The sequence below is a fragment of the Microcaecilia unicolor genome, chromosome 12, assembly GCF_901765095.1.
Source record: "Microcaecilia unicolor chromosome 12, aMicUni1.1, whole genome shotgun sequence".
Lineage (NCBI taxonomy): Eukaryota > Metazoa > Chordata > Amphibia > Gymnophiona > Siphonopidae > Microcaecilia > Microcaecilia unicolor.
Window position 1 is genome coordinate 3,009,171 of NC_044042.1, and position 9,990 is coordinate 3,019,160.

The window sequence follows — 9,990 nt, forward strand, 5'->3', positions numbered from 1 at the left end:
TTAGGGGAGAAGAGAGCTGGTGCCCATAGAGAGGAAGGAAAGAGATGAGAGATGGATGAAATGGTGCCTATAAAGGGAAAGGGAAGGATAGAAACAAGACATATGAGGAAGAAAAATGGCAGAAAGCTGAATGTGAAAGATGTTATAGGGGAAGAAGAGAGGAGGAGAGAAAAGAAATAGGGAGGAGAGAGGATGCCCTGAGTTCAGAGGAACAGAACCAGAGAAAGGGAATAAGATGATTAGAAAAATAAAATCACCAGACCACAAAGGTAAGAGAAATGACTTTATTTTCAGTTTAGTAACTGAAGTACAATATGTCAGTTTTGAGAATTGACATCTGCCGTCTATATTTTGAACTATACAGGTGAAAATGTGAGGGGGACACTTTGTGATTAATCATGTGATTAAAATTTTGATCAGTGAACAGTCCTAGCAATTACTGATCTGTCGTTAAAATCATCCATAGTACCTGAAGATTGGAGGATGGCCAGTGTAATGCTGATTTTTAAAAAGAGTTCCAGGGGTGATCTGGTAAATTACAGTCCGGTAAGCCTGACTTCAGTGCCAAAGAAAATAGTGGAAACTATTATAAAGAACAAAATTATGGAACACATACACAAACATGGTTTAATGCCTCACCATTTGCTTCATTTCTTTGAAGGTATAAATAAAGGTGAGCTGGTAGATGCAGTATATCTGGATTTTCAGAAAGCTTTTCACAAAGTTCCTTATGAAAGACTCCTGAGAAAATTAAAGTCATGAGATAGGAGGCAATGTCCCTCTGTGGATTAGGAATTGGTTATTGGACAGAACACAGAGGGTAGGGTTAAATGACCATTTTTATCAATGGAGGAGGGTGAATAGTGGATCTGTACTGGGACTGGTGCTATTTGTCATATTTATAATGATCTGGAAAACAGAGCGACAAGTGAGGTGCTTAAATTAGAAAATGACATAAAAGTATTAAGGGTTGCCAAATGCATATGGATTGTGAAAAATTGCAAGAAGATCGTAGGAAACTGGAAGACAGGACATCCAAATGGCAGATGAAATTTAATGTGGACAAATGCAAAGTGATGCACATTGGAAAGAATAATCCAAATCATAGTTACCTGATGCTAGGCTCCACCTTAGGAGTCGGCACCGAAAAAAAAAAAAAAAGATCTAGGTGTCATTGTAGACAAGACAGAGGGTCTGGGTCTGACAAAGCGCGTGAGCCTTCCAACACACCTGACAAGGAGACAGCAGGAACATGTCCTGTAATGGGCGTGCAAACTCCAAAGCATAACTGTCTCATACAACTTCGAACACCCATTGATCTGAGGTAATGTGAATCCGCCTCTGGTAAAGGTCCCTTAACCGAGCACCTACTGGAACCAGAGGTTAGATCCCCACACCCTCATTGGGTGGACCGACTGCCCTGTGGCCCCCAAGAAAGGCCTGCATCCGCTGGAAGAAGCAATCACAGACTGAAATACCTACGAAATAAAAAAGTTTTTTAAGGCCTTGTGAAAAGTCCAAGATTCTGGCAATGTTTGAATCTGAATGGGAACGGTCCAAATTCTACTAGATTGATTTAGCAATATTCAATTTAAAAGTCTTTATAGTTCTTTTGTATTGATGTAGAATGAAAACCCAAGATTTCCATACAACTGGCAAAGTTAAAAGCTAGTATGTGAGGGGCATGCCGAGAACCATCTAAAATGTTAAAAAACAATGGGCAACTTTAAATTCAATCCAGGCTTGGAAGGGAAACCAATATTGCTTATTGAGCAATGGAGTAACTTGTGACTGAAAACCAGTTTTGCAGTAATGTTTCTGTAACAGTTGCAACCTACTGTAGAGTTTAGATGAAAGACCTACATCGAAAGAATTACAGTAGTTAAGTTGGGATGCAACTATTGCTTGAACTACTAGCTGAAAATGTTCCGGAAATAAGAAAAATTGGATTTCCTGTAGTTGTCTTCATTTTTAAAATATTCTTTTACTTAGAGAGCCGAGCCTATCTGGGGTTCCAGAGCCCGTTGGCTATCCAACATCAAGCAGAGGACCTTACAGTGCTTCTAGCTTGATTGGCTCTGCAGCCTTCAAGGTAATAGAAGTTGGAACAGTAGGTGAAGAATTATTAAATTCTTTGCTGTATTAAGTTTTAAAAGATGTTGACATGCCCAGTTCCCAATTGTTTCAACATGGCCCCTGATTTACACCTAGCTTATTCGACCATACTATAACCTGTATTTGTCTCTCTGACGGAATTGGCGAACACCTTTACGGTACAATGTAAGCCACATTGAGCCTGCAAATAGGTGGGAAAATGTGGGATACAAATGTAATATACAACAGTCATATATAGGAGTGGCCTAGTGGTTAGGGTGGTGGACTTTGGTCCTGAGGAACTGAGTTAGATTCCCACTTCAGGCACAGGCAGCTCCTTGTGACTCTGGGCAAGTCACTCAACGCTCCATTGAGCCTCCCATGAGTGGGAAAGCGCGGGGTACAAATGTAAATTAAAAAAAAATATACAGTGTGCAGGGTATAAAAATTAGGCAGAAGGGGGGAAGAGACCTCAGAAGGTGACAAACAGCAAGGTTGCTGAAATTTCTCATAGAGGGTCACTACTTTTAATCATTGGTCTTAACACCCACCTCCTCCCATTTTGTGGAAATGTTTTTTTTTTTAACAATATGCTCAATCTGCTGTATATCACAAAATTTTAAGGACATCAAATGCAAAGAACCACTTAGCTGTTAGCAGTGTCTTGAATGGGCCTCCCCACCCAACAGACCCGTTTCAGTGAGGGGCTTTTTCAGGGGAAAAGGACGCCCAGCTCCCCTTTTGCGCTTGTTACCTTGGATACAAATGTAACAAATAAATAAATAAAATAACAGTCTGAGCATGAATAAACAGTGCACCTAAGACAAATGTATGGGTATTCTTATGCAGATGATATAACTGTGAACCTAAAACAAACTCATAAAAATATTAAACAAAATAGGTGAAAGTGGAGAACCCTGAGGGACTGTAGGAGTATTTACCTGAGATCTCACCTTTGCTGTTCTGGGCCTATACAAGCCTGACCCATTTTTATAACAACATGGATTCTACAGGCTGTGCCTTGAATACATCTGTAACTATCAGAATCCGGCTTTCTTGCCAAGACCAATTACTGCTGATTGCTGAGCATTTCAAGATTACTTCATCCAAGGACACATACTTTGGTGCAAACTAGCCGTTATCTCCTGGGAACATTTGAGGAGTATAGCCAGGCTGGGAGTTTGCATACCATCTATAACAAAGGCTCTGTCCTTGACCATGCAGCTGGCTGGACATTAGGTCATCGTATGTGATTGGTCCACAGGTATCTGACGCTTGGATACCTAAGGTTTGGACTGAAGAAAGTTCAGAAGTTGGAAGAAGCCCAGAGGAGAGACACCAGAAGATTTGCAGAACGCTCAGAAGAGCCAGAGACTGATTTTCCTAACACCATTGAACTGCGTGCCTTGTAACATACTCACAGTGTCTGCTCAGCTACAACTTCAGGCCTTATCATTCAGATATACCCTTGGACTTATCTCTGGCCTGAGACTCGCTGAGACCTCAGCTCGAGTCAGAGGAAAAATCTGCTTCTCTACCTCTGTCACTTGGCTGCTGCTTTTGAAGGTAGGTAGGCTTACCCCAGTTCCTTAATGTCTATCTTAGTTTGAAACACAGGAATTAATGAGTGTCTTACAGGGAAACATGCACTCCTAAATGCTGCAGTGAGCAGTGACCGGTTAGAAACAGCTTCTCAAGAAGCAGAAATAAGGGAGTATAGGGTGCTGTCTAGCTATATGTTCTGAAGTAGTCTCCTGAAACTATCATTTTTAGCTCCGCACTCAATCCGGAGTCAAACTTGGTTTGACTCTACAGAGCAGGGGTTCTCAATCCAGTCCTCACCTACCCAGTCTGGTTTTCAGGATCCGTACAAAGAATATGCATAAGATAGGTTTGCATACAGGGGAGGTATCCTGAAAACCTGACTAGGTAACTGTGTCTTGAGGAGTGGGCTGAAAACCACTGCTCTAGATTTGTGCTCAACAGTCAGGTTTTCAGGATCTGTAGTGGAGATACTGCATGCAAATTTCTCATACATATTCATTGTGCTAATCCTGAAAGTACAACCAGCTCAGTGTACATCCTGGAACAGTTGAGAAAAGCTGTAGTAAAGATCTTGTTGAATCCTGGGCAGTAACCCTCCAGGTCCACCAGGAAAATGAGCCGGGGGGGGGGGGGGGGGGGGGGGGGGTTGAGATCTTAAAGAGATATGGAAAGGTTTTGTGCTACAACAGTTTTTGTTGAAATATATCATACTTTGAACTTTGATACTAAATAGTGCTAGACTACAGGAGTTTTGTTACTAGATACCAGTTCGGGGAAAGTGATGTATTTATGATCTCAGCCTGTTTGTGTACAAGTTACCAGCTACCAAATTCTTGTGGCCATGAAAAGCGGCACCTTGTTGGTTTTGGAAAAGAAAAAAAATATATATATTTTTTCATGTTTCTTTTTATTTCAGTTTCTAAGGTGCCGGAGAAAGTTGTGAAGGTGGTTAGCTTAGCAGAGTTTAAAAAGGGGTTGGACGGTTTCCTAAAGGACAAGTCCATAAACCGCTACTAAATGGACTCGGGAAAAATCCACAATTCCAGGAATAACATGTATAGAATGTTTGTACGTTTGGGAAGCTTGCCAGGTGCCCTTGGCCTGGATTGGCCGCTGTCATGGACAGGATGCTGGGCTCGATGGACCCTTGGTCTTTTCCCAGTGTGGCATTACTTATGTACTTATGTAAATGGACCAGGTGGTGTACAGTAACATAAAACCCAATGCATTACAAAAACTAAATTGCAAAATTCATACTTAAAATTACATCAAACATCCCAAGAGACCTAGATGGGAAAATCTCCTAACCTTGAATGAATTGTTGGTGCCAACTAATCTTTATCTACTACTACTACTATTTAACATTTCTAAAGTGCTACCAGGGTTACGCAGCGCTGTACAATTTAACACAGAGGACAGTCCCTGCTCGAAGGAGCTTACAATCTAAAGGACAAAAAAGTGCAGCCAATCAAATTGGGGCAGTCTAGATTTCCTGAATAGATGAATAATGGTTAGGTGCCGAAAGCGACATTGAAGAGGTGGGCTTTGAGCAAGGATTTGAAGATGGGCAGGGAGGGGGCTTGGCGTATGGGCTCAGGGAGTTTATTCCAATACTACCAAATAGTTTAGTGCTGTCAAAAATAAACAGCACCGCTATGACCTTGAACTGAATCTTCACCTCAGTAGGCAACCCTATGAAACTATTGGACCATATGTTTGCTATTTCGTATGTCTAAAACGTACACTGCAATGCTCTGCACCTACTGATGTTGACTAACACAATTTTTGGGCAAATTGATATAGAGAGAATTATAAAATAGTCAACATTACTAAGCCATGTATCGCTGTAGGCAACTGATCTATTGCTAAGAACAAGGATTTTAGAAGTAAACATAACTGAGCAAAAGCAGAGCTCAGCATGCACCTAAGAGCATATGGTTAAAAAGGAATCCAAAACCACACCTAAAATATGTATTTCATTTTTATTAGAAATATGTCATAGCTGATTTAATTGCTGTAAGGCTATTTTACACAGAAAGGCCAGAATTAAGACATATGCAAACTAGACGGGTGCCCAGAAGTTTTGGTATTGCCTCGTCTTAATCTGCTCCTCCCCAAACCCTATGCAGGAAAATGGGATCAGGGTCAGCAGGGAGGGAAGAGCAGACAGAGGAATGCTAAGTGTGGCTTTAGGCTATGGTGTGGATGGAGACGGTTGCAGGGTTAGGAGGGGCAGCCTCGTCTCCTGGCAGAACAGGGGGAGAGTGGGTCTGTGTGAGAAAGGCCGGGCCGTGTTTCAGATCACTGGCTTGGCTGACTCGATGGGTCTTGCCTTGTTTTGGTCATTTGACATGGTGAAGGTCAGGGAAGCTGGGTTGAACTGAGAAAAAGTAGCCACCTGAGCTGAATGAGTGGGAGCTGCCTGGACGACACACGAGAGCAAATAACAAAGGCAGGTTATGAGATCAGCCACCAGTGCTTCCCTTTTCTGTTTGTCTACATCTTGTCATCAGTTGCAGCTGGTGCTCCAGTCCAAAGTTGAGAAGTGGCATTATCTGGCAAATGTGTCAGCAGCTGGCCCAGTGCACTGGTCCTCTTTCTCCCCCTCCCCCCCCCCCCCCCCCCCCCAGATCCCATTAGCTTATTATTATTAGCATTTGTATCCTATATAATAAAACACACCTCCAACATTCTGAAGCTGACTACATGACTGAGGCATTCCTGCTCTCTGTATCCATCTCCTGAATTGACATCACGTACTTCCGGGTTCGTCACAAGCAGAAGTGACCAACCACACGAGGTTTCTCGGCTTCAGAATGTTGGAGGTGCATTCTATTCAATAGGATTGGTCAGTTCCTTGAAGCACAGCCAGAGCTCAGCGTCCTGCACAGTAACGCTCACACACCAGAAGGGGGGGGGGGGGTGGAGGAGGTATCTCTGTCACACACACACTTTCTCTCTGTCTCACACACTGTCTCACACACTCTATGTCTCACACTGTATCACATTCACTATGTGTCACGTGGAGGGGCATAATCGAACGCGAATGCCCAACTCCATGGGTGCCTATCTCAGAGAACGGGTAAGTGAAGGGGCGGGACAAACTGTATTTTTGAAAAAAAATGAGCGTCCATGTTTTTTCCGATAATACATCAGAATGCATCGGATTTGAGCTGGGCGGTATCGTTTTTCAGCGATAATGGAAACTGAAGGCGCCCAGCTCAAAAATGAAGTAATCCAAGGAATTGGTTCGTGGGAAGGGCCAGGACTTGTACTGCACTGGTCCCCCTCACGTGCCAGGACACCAACTGGGCACTCTAGGGGGCACTTGTAACAAAAAAAAAAAAGTAAAATACCTCCCAAGTCCATAGCTCCCTTCTCTTGGGTGCTGAGCCCCCCAAATCCCCCCCTCAAAACCACTCCCCACAACTCTACACCATTACCATAGCACTTATGGTAAAGGGGAGCACCTAGATAGATGTGGGTACAGTGGGTTTTGGGGGCGGTTTGGAGGACTCCCATTTACCTGCACAAGTGTAACAGGTAGGGGGGGTGGGTGGGCCTGGGTCCACCTGCCTGAAGTCCACTGCACCCACTAACAACTGCTCCAGGGACTTGCATACTGCTGTGATGGAGCTGGGTATGGCATTTGAGGCTGGCATACAGGCTGGAAAAAAAAGTTGTAAAAGTTGTGGGTTTTTTGGTGGGAGAGGAGTCAGGGGTGGTCATCCCCGATTCCCTCTGGTGGTCATCTGGTCATTTAGGGCACTTTTTTGGGACTTGTTTGTGAAAAAAAAAAGGGTCCAAAAAAAGTGACCCAAATTTGCGCTAAAAACGCCTTTCTTTTTTCGATTATCAGCAGAGGACGGCCATCTCTCCTCGGCCGATAAACACGCCTCCGTCCCGCCTTCACCACGCCCCCGTCAACTTTGCCCGTTTCCGCGACAGATTGCAGTTGAAGACGCCCAAAATCGGCTTTCGATTATACCGATTTGGGCGCCCACGGGAGAAAGACGCCCATCTCCCGATTTGGGTCAAAATATGGGCGTCTTTCTCTTTCGAAAATAAGGCGGACAGTCACTCGCACGCTCTCTTGGTCTCAATACACTCAGTCTCGCAGACAGTCTGTGTCTCACACACACTGTATCTGTGTGAAACACACTCTCTCTCACACTGTGTCACACTTGCACACACTCTCATTCTCACACACACACTCTCTCTCACAGACACACTCGCACCCAGACTCATTCTCACTCTCTCTCAAACATACACACTCCAGAGGAAAACCTTGCTAGCGCCCGTTTCATTTGTGTCAGAAACGGGCCTTTTCTACTAGTAGCTTAATAAAGTTTTCAGTCCCTTGAAGCGACGTCAACCTTAGTAACATAGTAGATGACGGCAGAAAAAGACCTGCATGGTCCATCTAGTCTGCCCAAGATAAACTCATATCTTGAATTTGTACCTGTCTTTTTCAGGGCACAGACCGTATAAGTCTGCCCAGCAGTATTTCCCGTCTCCCATCATCGGCTCTGGTACAGACCGTATAAGTCTGCCCTCCCCTATCCTCGCCTCCCAACCACAGAAAAAGACCTGCATGGTCCATCCAGTCTGCCCAAGACAAACTCATATGTGTATACCTTACCTTGAATTTGTACCTGTCCTTTTCAGGGCACAGACCATATAAGTCTGCCCAGCAGTATTTCCCGCCTCCCAACCACCAGTCCCGCCTCCCATCATCGGCTCTGGTACAGACCGTATAAGTCTGCCCTCCCCTATCCTCGCCTCCCAACCACCACCCCCTCTTCCCCCCACCTGCTCCGCCACCCAATTTCAGCTAAGCTTCTGAGGATCCATTCCTTCTGCACAGGATTCCTCTATGCATATCCCATAACCAGGTGGAACCCAAGTGCTGTGTGACTCGCCCCCTCCCCCTCCCCCTCCCCCTCCCCCTCCCGGTGTGGTATTATGTCCCACACAACTCCAAGTGTGGGTCGGGTAATTTTTTCCCCTCATTCTAACATTCTCCTCCCCTCACTTTGACGCTTCCTCTTATTTATTAGGATTTATTTATTTATTTGCCCCCCCCCCCCCCCAGGTCCGCTATCTTTCCCCCATTTTCCTACCTTCCCTCTTATTTTTCGGGTCTGGACTGGTGATGCCACTCAGAGACTCAGCCGCTCCGTCATTTCCTTCTCCGGCGTCGCGTGACGCGTCGTCTCTGACGCAACTTCCTGTTTCCGGTAGGGCGGGACGACGGACGGGAGAGAGACAGAGAGACTTCACTGCGTCAGAGAAGTGGTGGCGGTGCTGCCCAGGAGAGCGGAAAGTGCTGGGTGGTCGTTCCCGGGACACCCGAGCGATAAGTCGGAAGGTAGGATGCGGAAATGGAGAGTGGGGGCGGGTGGTGGAGCGTGGGGGGAGGTGGTGGGGCCCCCGGGAACGCTTCATAGGTCCTTCCGGAAACGGGCCGCTGAGGTCCGGGGTCGTCCTCGCACCAAGTTAATTCTAAACACACGTCTCTTTCCCGAGTTAGGGGGAGGGGGGAGAGGGGGGGGCGACTCTTGTTCCATATCTTCCCCCTAGTGGGTTTGAGGATCAGCCAGACTGTAGGTAAAAGAGTTCCCCCTAGACAGAAGGGAATCTGGAACGTCTGTTAATGAAATGTGACAGCCGGCTCATGGTTTTGCACCACCACCGTTGGCTCCCAGGAGTGGGGAAGGGGAAAGGGCTCGGAAATTTGCTGCAACAAGGTTGTTTACTGTTGATGAGTCAGTAAGTAGGTTAAAAAAAAAACAAACCTGCTTACTTTACTTTTCTATCAGCAGAAAAAACAGATCCCAACTTCAGTTTTCCCTTTAAAGTGTGGGTTTGCGTGTCTTTCTCTCTCATCATTCACAATGGTTCTGTACCTACCAATAATAAAGAAAGGGGAAGCTTTTGTTTTTATCTTAATAGGTGAAGAAATCTCGAAGACCAGAAACTGGGATCTTCTTCTTGCATATTTAAAAAAAAAAAAAAAAAAAAAGTTAGTGTGTCTCTGGAAGATGGAACTTCTTTTATGCAGCTTCAGGGTTATCCAGAAATGAACTGAAGAACTAGCTAATTCAGCTTCCTGGCACATCCACACCTTCGTTTTAGAAGGGCAGGTGGCGGTGAGATGTCTTCTACAAGGAGCCCCCTTGGCTACTAACTCAGAATTGATGGTTCCTTCAGTCTACAGGAGAAATGGACTGAAGCAGATTGAAGACTGTTTTTTGTATAGCGATCCTAAAGGTAAGCTGATCCAGAGAGATATTACTATATCATTTGTTTTTGTTTTATTTCATCATAGCTTGCTTGGAATGCCTTTTC